Source organism: Amaranthus tricolor, chromosome 7 (genome assembly GCF_026212465.1).
Source record: "Amaranthus tricolor cultivar Red isolate AtriRed21 chromosome 7, ASM2621246v1, whole genome shotgun sequence".
NCBI lineage: Eukaryota > Viridiplantae > Streptophyta > Magnoliopsida > Caryophyllales > Amaranthaceae > Amaranthus > Amaranthus tricolor.
In genome coordinates, this window is record NC_080053.1 from 10182204 (window position 1) to 10192251 (window position 10048).

The following is a 10048-nucleotide window of genomic DNA, read 5'->3' on the forward strand; positions in this document are numbered from 1 at the left end:
GACATAGCCTTTTCATTTTCTTATATCATTTGTAATACTTCATTGTAAGAGTAGTATTTCTCTATCATTATAATATAAACAAGACACTACACACTACGAAGGACGTAGCCATCATTGGATGAACCTCCTTAAATCTTTGTGTTTTTTTGCATTTGTTTTATCTTCTTTAAACGTTGTATCTTCTTTAAACGTTGTTAAGTCATTGAATTCAATCGGTTCATTAAGTTATTTCGTAGCTTGTTATCTTGATAAAATTAAAGGTTCTATACTTACACTCTAATCAAGCAATTATTTCAATATTATTCATATTTAATTTAATACTCCTACTAGTCCTACATCAAAGGCATATATTTCTACAAACCCAGAAATATTACAGTTTATGCCCATAAAGATTAACAAAAATGGCGTACTGAGTTTATTATTTTCAACGTGCTTTTCAATGATTGAGATATGAAATGTTAATGTTAAAAAATAAAAGAAGAGAAAAAAACGGAGAAGTGGTAGAAGTATTGGTTGGTAGGACCAATAAGTTAGAAGATAGTATAATGATAAACAAGCTCACTTAGGTCTCTTGAAAAGTTTGAATTGAGATTGTGTCTTTAGATAGATCAGGGATAGGAGAAGTAAAGGAAATAATTAATATCAATTTGTTTCTTATTTCTGATGACTATTTGTATTGTAAGGACTTTCAGGAAGATTTGTATGTTTATTATGGTGAATTAAAGGGTTATTTGGTTAAAATCTTGTCCTATATACGAGAGGTTTGATATCAACTAGAAAGAATGGGTAAGTTTGAAGCATTAGACAATTCGGAGCAAGCCGATTTGAGTTTCTTATCAACGAGCATCTTGTATTGGAGTGTCGTCAGCCTCACCGTCAACGTTGGCATCAACTAGGTGTGTAAGTCGATTTCATTTGCATTGTTTGTTTGAGTTGTTTTGTTCCAAATCTCTTTTTTTTTTTGTTTTATTTTGTTTTTTACTAGGAAAAAATAATTTCAAGATTTATCCGGAGTAGTTGAGAGTTCTGGCTAATGATGTTTAACAACAGTTATCTCAAATTTTAAACCTGAAGCCTGAGGCATGCTTTTCAGTTGAAAAACAAGAATCGGTTGTGAGAAATGGTGGGGGAGAGGAGATCATTAATTTACTATTAATGGGTGAAGAATCTCATAATTCTGCTCCTTTGTTGATTATTCCTATTCTTAGATTGGCTGACACAGATAAAACTTCTCTTATATGGCTTGTCTATCATGATCCTATAGTAGAAACTACTTTCCATAACCAACTTTGTGTTGATGTATTTGGAATCCGATCTCCAGAAAGTTTATTCGAAAGAATTGATGAGGCTCTTCGAGCTAATACATTATTTGACAACTGCAAAAGTTATTTGATTCCAGAAAAAAAAAATTCTATGGCGGGAAATACATGCTTGTGCTTGATGGTTTGTCAGAACATGATCCAAGAAAATGTTCTTATTTATTAGAATCTTTGTTGTCTATATCAATTGACTGTAAACCCGGTAGCAAAATACTGGTCACGTCTAGATGCACAAGTCTAGAACCAAACCTCTTCTCCCCGTTGCCAATTGCTTAAAATGCACCTTATATGTTACCTTTGCCTACTGCTAGAGCGTCGAGCAATGTTTCTGAACATAGCATTCTCAAAGATAGAAGAAAAGATAGAACTCTCAATCTTATTGACATTGACCATAAAAATTTTAAGAATGTATCCATAATCTACTAAGAATTCGAACCGTAGCTTTCATCCTATCTTCTGACCCCACCTTAGAGAAGTGGCATCATGTATATGATATTTTTCCCTTTAGTTCAGAAAATTTGTATGATTCTATTAAGTCTGTAATAAGCCTTATGCAAGACAACCTCCTTTAATATACCCGTTCACTCATGTTGTTCCCTTCATTGTTTCCACTTGACTACATATTTATGATCTAGCTGAACTACAACAACTTTGGGAAGTTCAAGGGTGTCTTGATTTGATGCCTCCAGCAAAAAGATTCAAAAATTTTTTACGTAAACTTCTCAAAGTAGAACATTTTATTAAAAAAGGTGAAAGTGATAAAAAGGGGTTTGATGCTCTACAAGGTACAAGTTTTGAAGCATGAGGTGGTGAAACATTTAGTAAGAGATCATTATCGTTTACTTTGTAATCCTACACAGAAAGTCAATCATCAAAAAATTCTTCATGTGAGCTTTATGGTGGACTCTTATTGGAAAGCTCCATAGTGGCTTCGTAACGCGAAACAGTTGGAGACTCTGCTTTTTCTTCCTCACCAATCTTGTGGGCTTGTTGTTATTCCGGAACTCAAATAAATTCTGGAAACTCTAAGGGGTTTACAAGCTTTGGATTTAGCCAATAAGGTCGTGATCACCATAAACATCCTGAAAATGATAAATTTCTAGCAAAGATTGAAGAGTTTGAAGTCTTGCAAACTCTTGCCACCGTTAAAAACTTGGAAGTTCAAGGATGGGCGGGAATAACTTTTGTGAAATGAGCTATGAGACAACAATTCTCATACTTTCTCAGTAATCTTGTGTCCTTAATAAAAACAGATTTTAGTCACTATTGAAAATTTCCATCCTTTAGTACAATGCGTAATCTTGTGTGCCTTCAGCTTTGGAGCCTCAATGCCTTGGAGTGGATAGAGGATTCTGATAATTACGAGGAAGCTGCTTCTACAACAACATGTTACCCATCCCTTACGATTTTGATGTTGGCTGATCTGCCCCAACTGAAGGGATGGTTTTAAAGGAATAAAAATGAACTTCCAGAACAAGTTTTCAATTGTCTTTTTGAACTCAGAATAAATGGTTGCCTAAAGTTGATGTCCATGCCCTTCGTTCGAGCCGTTGAGAGATTGGAAGTAGTCAATACACATGTAAACCTACTGAAACAACTACTGAATGATCTGGAAACATCTATTACTTCCACATTGAAGAAGCTGCATATCAATTCAGTTCATGAATTGGATTCTCTTTCAATCACCTTATCTTTCTTGCATACATTGACCATAAGAAAATGCAAATAGTTGATCAATGTTGTTAAAAACCTTCAGCACCTTTCAGACATCTCAGAATTCATAATTGCAGCCAGCAGATTGAGAGATATATCGCCCCCATTGCACAGACCCTCTGTCCTTGAAGAACCAAAATCGAGTCATGTGAAGAGCTGGATTCTGCAGCTTTGACAAATGATGATGAGGGAATCAACGAGATTTTAAGGGCGACATGTAAACATCTCTCAGCTATTTTACAAATCTCTCTTTGCATTAGCAATATAAGTTGAGGAACCTTCTGGAGTCAATTGGGTACCTTAGCCAGCTTCAATGGCCTTCCATCCGATATTTACCCGATTTGGTGAGCTTCCCCGATATTTACCCGAATCACTAAAAAAGGCTTAAACTAAAGGGCCTGGATTGCATGTAAGTGGTACAACTCAAAAAAATTTTCCCTCAAAATTAGAGTATTACATTTCAGTCCCCAGGGTAATATTTTAAGTCATGAAATAATCCCTTTCTCACATTCTTGTTAGCCGTTGCTCTCCCTCAATGTGTATTTAGGTTAGGTTTACTTCGACTTTTTAGTGACGAATAGCCAAAAACAATTAATATTTATAGATTTACACAGTTAAACTTGAAATCAATTTATATAATAATGATATAGACTATTGTACAAATCTGATTGTTGTGAAATCAATTTCTATAATTTGTGTTAGCATTCATTTCCCAGTGTTCATTTAATATTTATTGATTTTTATCAATTTTCTAAATATATAATTTTATGCAGTCATGCCTCGTTTGCCGCTCTGAAAACGCCAAAAGGCTATTGTTTCACTTATTTATTTTATCAGATTAAGGGATGTGATGATGATGTTTATCATTTCTTACCTAATGACTTTTCTTGAGTTACTTAAAATTCCGAGAAAAATAAATGTTCATTCCACCCAAAGAAGCTTAATACTAGGTATGAGAAGTGTTAATGAGTTTTTTTAGAGATGAATTAAGTTGTTTTGACCAACTTAGGATGGATAAGAGTACTTTTCACAAGTTATGATTTGCTTAAGAATCATGGTGGTTTAAAGGAGTCTAGAAATATGTTTGTGGAAGAGAGGGTTGCAATATTTTTAAACATATTGGGCCATGATCAAAAGCAAAGGTTGATTGTTAGACGTTTGAGAAGATCAAAAGAGACGATTACTAGGAACTTCCGACAAATACTGAGGTGTATTATGTGATTGCACAATATCCTATTGAAAACTGCTGAACCTATCCCCGAGGATAGCAATGATGAGAGATGGAAGAGGTTTAAGGTACATAGATTAACTGTTTGTGTTTTAGGTTTATACGAGTTTATATAATAATGATACATTTTTGTGTGGTAATTTGTAGAATTGTCTTGGGGCTTTAGATGGAACATTCATCAACCTAAAAGTTCAAGAGGTTGACGAGCCTCGGTATGGAACAAGAAACGGTGAAATTTCAACTAATGTATTGGCAACTTGTTCGGTAGATATAGAGTTTGCCTATGTTTTACCGGGTTGGGAAGGCTCAACAGCTAATAGTAGAATCCTAAAAGATGCCCTTTTAAGAACTCATCCAATTAGGATTCCTCGTGGTGAGGTATTACCTATCTCAACATCTTAAGTTATGAATGTAGATGAATAATGAGCTTTTTTTTTTATCAATTTTCTTAGGAACTTATTACTGAGTTGATGCTGGACATACAAATGGAGAAGGCTTTTTGGCCCCATATAGAGGTTAAAGGTATCATTTAAAAGAATGGAAAGATGGTTACAAACCAAGAACATCACTAGAGTATTTCAACATGAAACACTCGGTTGCGAGAAATGTGATTGAAAGGTGCTTCGGTTTGTTAAAGATAAGATGGGCAATACATCGCAATTCTAACTTTTATAAAGCTAAAACACATTCCAATATTATATCTGCATGTTGTCTTCTCCATAATCTTATTCATAGAGAAAAAAGTTTGATCCGCTTGAGCCTTTGTTAGATACTGATTATGGACAACAACTGATGAATGTTGATGATGATGGCCACAATATTGATGTAGTTGAATCATCTATTGCTTGGACTCTTTGGAGAGACAATCTTGCTCGTTAAATTTTTGATAATTGGAAGCTTTATAGGGGAGCACAATCAACTACAGTTTGATTATGTTTCATGTTATTGCAAAATTGTATTGTGAATGTATGTGAACTTCTGATACTATGAAACTTTTGATATAATGTGTTGTTTTTAATGAGCTATGTTTTAATGATATGGCATTACTGATCTTTTTTAATGAGTTTGTTAGGTTACCCAATGTGCAAAGTAAATTTCTCCACTTTATTTTATGGCATGTTGTATAACGAGCTTGCTATTTGAATATTCCATGATTATGCCTATATGGTCTCATTGTGCTCGCATAATATTGTGCTGTGAGCGAAAGTGGAGCAAGTGTTGATAAGAATACTCAAAGGAGATGGACTTATGGAGAAGATCAACTTTTGGTGAATTGTTGGTGGAAATGTTTGCTATAGGGAAATGGAAAGCCGAGAGTGGTTTTAGAAGTGGTTATTTGGCGCATTTGGAGAAGTTATTTGCTGCAAGCATGCCTGAAATTGAGCTGAAAGTCTCTTATATTGATTCAAGACTCAGCTATCTTAGGAAACACTTCAATGCTTTACAAGATATCAAACTAAAAGGTAGCAGGTTCAGATGGGATGATAACCAAAAAATGGTGACTAGTGATTGTACACTATTCGAGGATTGGGCCAAGGTGATTGATTCACACTACTATTATTTTCATCACAATTGACAACCAATTTGGTGTAAACCTATAAATACAATACATTCCATGTCCATTTGTATTTTTCATGCTATGTGTCAAAAGGTTGATCGTCATTATAAAAGTGCTTTGCTGAATCAATTTCTTAACTTCCCTAAATTTTTCACATATTTTAAAACATAATCCTTTCTGTTTGGATTTTCTCTATAAATCCTTTCCATAGTCCTTTGCTGAATATGTAAATCCTTTCCATAGTCAATCTTTTTGTGCTGACCCACTTGCTTAAATTCTTCTTTCTTGATATATCTTTGTTGAAATTGTCAATCTTTTCCTCTATGAGGATGAATTTGATTTTCTTTTCTCTACTTTTTTGTTGGGTTTTTATTATATGGTATTTTTGTTTGGATTGTTATTTGATTTTTGAACTTTGGTTATTTGAAACTTTGTTGTTAATAGTTGAGCTGTTTTTGTTAGTTCTTTAGTCTCCTCAATAAATTTATATTACAAAGTCATAAAGATGCAAAAGGCGTGTTTCAGAAACCTTTTCTATTTTATGATGATCTCGAGTTAATCTACTCCAAAGATTGAGCCATGGGTTCAAAAGCTACAATGCCTACTGATAAGTTTGATGAAGAGACCATGCTCCAAGATACAACACCAAGCAAAGAAGAAAACAAAGAAGAAGATGTGCCCAATTAGGTGTCGGCGACTAATAAGAGGGTTGTAGATGAGAAGGTTGTAGATGAGGTCTCTTCCAAGGAGAAAAAAAAAAAAAGCTGCGCAAAAATAAAGACATACAAGTATGCAAAAAAATTTAGAAACAATGTTGGAAAAAATGATTAAAAGCAGTAATGCACAAATTGAGAAGTTGGTTTCGGTGTTGGAAGCTCCAAAGAATTCTAAATCCAGTTTGCATGAAGAATTAGGAAAAGCTCATGGCATTTCAAGAGCACAAGCACTAATCTTGTCTAAAAAGATGAACGAGGATGATATTGTGTGATATTTCGTGATTTGCAGGACGAAGATGAAAAATATGATATTCTTATGATGATTTTAGATCAAGTGTAAAGCAATTTGTTGTTATGAACTTTTGTAAGTGTTTGAGAAATATGACTGTATTTTCTCTTGGATTTTTATCAAGTACTTAATTCCATTGTACCAAACTCTTTTGTTGCACCAAAATTAATTCTTTAGTATAGATACCAAACCAAGAAAATTTTATCCCATAAATTATCTCCCCTAGTACAAGGTCCCATGGTACTCTTTCTTCCAAAATTGATTACCCTGTAAATGTTATACTGTATTCCAAGCAGACCCTTGGTGTTAGCTTTTATCATATGTACTAAGGGAGTGTTCATTATACTCAGTGAAAATGTAATGAAGTGTAATTTGTTAAGGAAGAAAAATGGTAATGGAAAATGTTATTGATAATTCTTGTTTAGTTTGAACAGGTACGAAATGACTAATAAAAATAAATTCTTAGGAAATTTCGTGTGGTATCCCTAAGGTTTTAGGTTTTCCACTTGGTAACAAAAACTTTTTAAAAATCCACGCGGTAACCATGAAGTTTTCCATAATGTACCATCGTGACCTTTTTGAACCAAAAGTGTTAGGCAACATTAAGTCTTCAGCATTATCACATTCTGATGGCATTCGAACCTAACCCCAAATGAACACACTCTCTCTCATCCTAACATTTCCCCCAATTCCATTAAAACCCTAACTCTAAATCCCCAAAAGTGACTTTAAATTCCCTAATTTTAATCTACAAAGATCATAATCAAGCTCTAGATCAAGAAAGGTTAATAATTTAATCTTGAATTTTGGAAACTTTGAAAAATTTCAAGTCCTAATTTGTTGCGGTTGCTGTCGATTTTTTTTGTTCAAATGTCAAATTCTTGATGTTGAATGTTAGAAATCTATACTGTTGGTCTTGAATTTTGAAAATCTTGTTATTGAATCATAGAAATTTACATTCTTTCTGTTGAATTTAGTACCATCTTATTGTTGAATGTTGGAAACCGAAAGTACTTTATTGTTACTTCCAAGCGAATTTGAAGAAATATTGCGCAAAAAATCATTTTAAGTACAAAGGAACTTTAATTTTATAGAAGATGAAAAATTGAAAAAAAGTAAAGTTTGAATTTGGGGGAAAGAATGTAAATTGGATGAAAGAAGATAGAATTAGAGTATATGATTTGGGAGAAAATGTTAAAAGCATATGAATTTTGTAATGGACATTCGAATAAAAGAGGTTTCAGCAGCCTTCTAGCTTTGAGTTAATGTTTCCTAACTTTTTTTGTTCGAAAAGGTCACGGTGGCACATTATGACAAACTTTAGGGTTACCACGTGGATTTTAAAAAAGTTTTGGTTAACACGTGAAAAACCCAAAATCTCAAGATTACTACGTGAAATTTCCCTAAATTCTTTCTCTTAATCCCTTGGTTTATCTTTATAATGACCATTAAAACATGAAGATAATTGAAAATTCAAAATTTAAGATCTTCAATATCATTTAAATAATCGAAAAAAATGAAAGATCAAGATTCATCATCATTTGATCATCAACAAGAAACAAATTCAACAACCACTCTTCCCTTGCTTTCTTATATATTCAGCATTCTCTAGAAAATAATGAAAATCAATTGAAAGATAGAATAAAAATCAACAGAGAAAATAAATCATTCAATGTCGTAAAAAGATTAGTAAAGAAAAATCTTGAATATAGCACTGCCATTGACAGTCGCCATCACCGCCATATTGATGTTACTTATTGCTTATTGCAACATAGTTGAAATGATAAGATGAACATGATAATGGAGGTGGAGAAGATATTGAATTGGAAAGGGATGAAATGAATAGAGTAGAGAAGATGATGAAGAATTGACATTATAATCTACTTCCGTTGACAACTGAACGATAACACAGTAATCTATTATACTTCAGGAACAAATTACATTATTTTTGCATTAAACGTAACAGTTTCTAATATATTGCTTTAACAGAATTGAGTAATCAAAATCCTATACCAAACAAGCACAAACTATAAAAAGTTATCGCTTTAGAACTATAAGTAATCATTTTGACGTTATAAGTGATCACTTTTAGACATCAAACTATGTTTTTATTTAGAGCATATAATGGTCATCGAAAATTTAAATTAATTAAATTAAATAAATTAATTAATTTATTAATTAAGCTAAATATCCCAATATTGCAAAATTGTTATTTTGTGCAATAGTATTTTTGCGGATCGCGAAAGACTAGCAAATCGCGAGATTTCAAGACAAAGTTTCTGTTTTGGAAATTTCTCAGGTCGCGGCCCGCGACTTTCGCGCTGGTTTTTGCAATGTTCGTTTTATTCGATTGATTTATGATCGACATCGATTCGTGAATTGATGTTGCGGTTCATGAAGTGACATATTACTTCATGAATGGTTGTATGCTCTTCCATAAATATAGAAGACATTTGTAAGTTATTTCTTATATGAGATATACATGGAATATACATGTGTTCTCTGAATTCTTCTCCTCTCTAGCACTTTACATAGAAATTGCAATCCTCGATTGTAAATTTCCGTTTTTTCTTCCATTTAAGTTTTCTCATGTCGTTCTAATTTTCTTATGCTAAGAATTTAGTGAAATTCTTTGTATCTCAAAATATATTTCCTGTATACGTTCCCAAGCACCGTAGTAGGAAGGAAATGATGTTTTAGGAAGAGAGTCTCGCTTAGAATTTATATCAAGTCACATACAAAATCTTCTTTTTACTATGCTCGATGTATGGTGATTCCCGATGATAAAGTCTACATTTGGTGTATGTCAAGCAAAGGTTTGGACTGGTCGTATTTTTTTATAACCTACAAAGTTTATGTAACTTTATTTTATGAGTTTAATTATTAATTTAAAGTCATAATATACAACAATCTAAAACGTCATTTTTCTAAAGTAAGTATGGCAAGTCTCAAAGTTTTAACCACAAACTTTGTCAAAATTGACAAATTTGTTGGGAAAGTTTTAAATTTTGCTTATATGGAAATTACACCATGATCGGGTGATGAGATAATCGTAGAGATTTTCGAAAGGGTGCATTAGTTCAATAAAAGAATGCATTGGTTTGACAAAGGGGCACGTTGGTTCATGAAAGGATGCATTGGTTCATGAAAAGTTGCGTTGTTTCTTGTTTTGATCAAGTTATGTAAGAGAGATGGACATAATTACATGGTAGAGATGCTACTTCT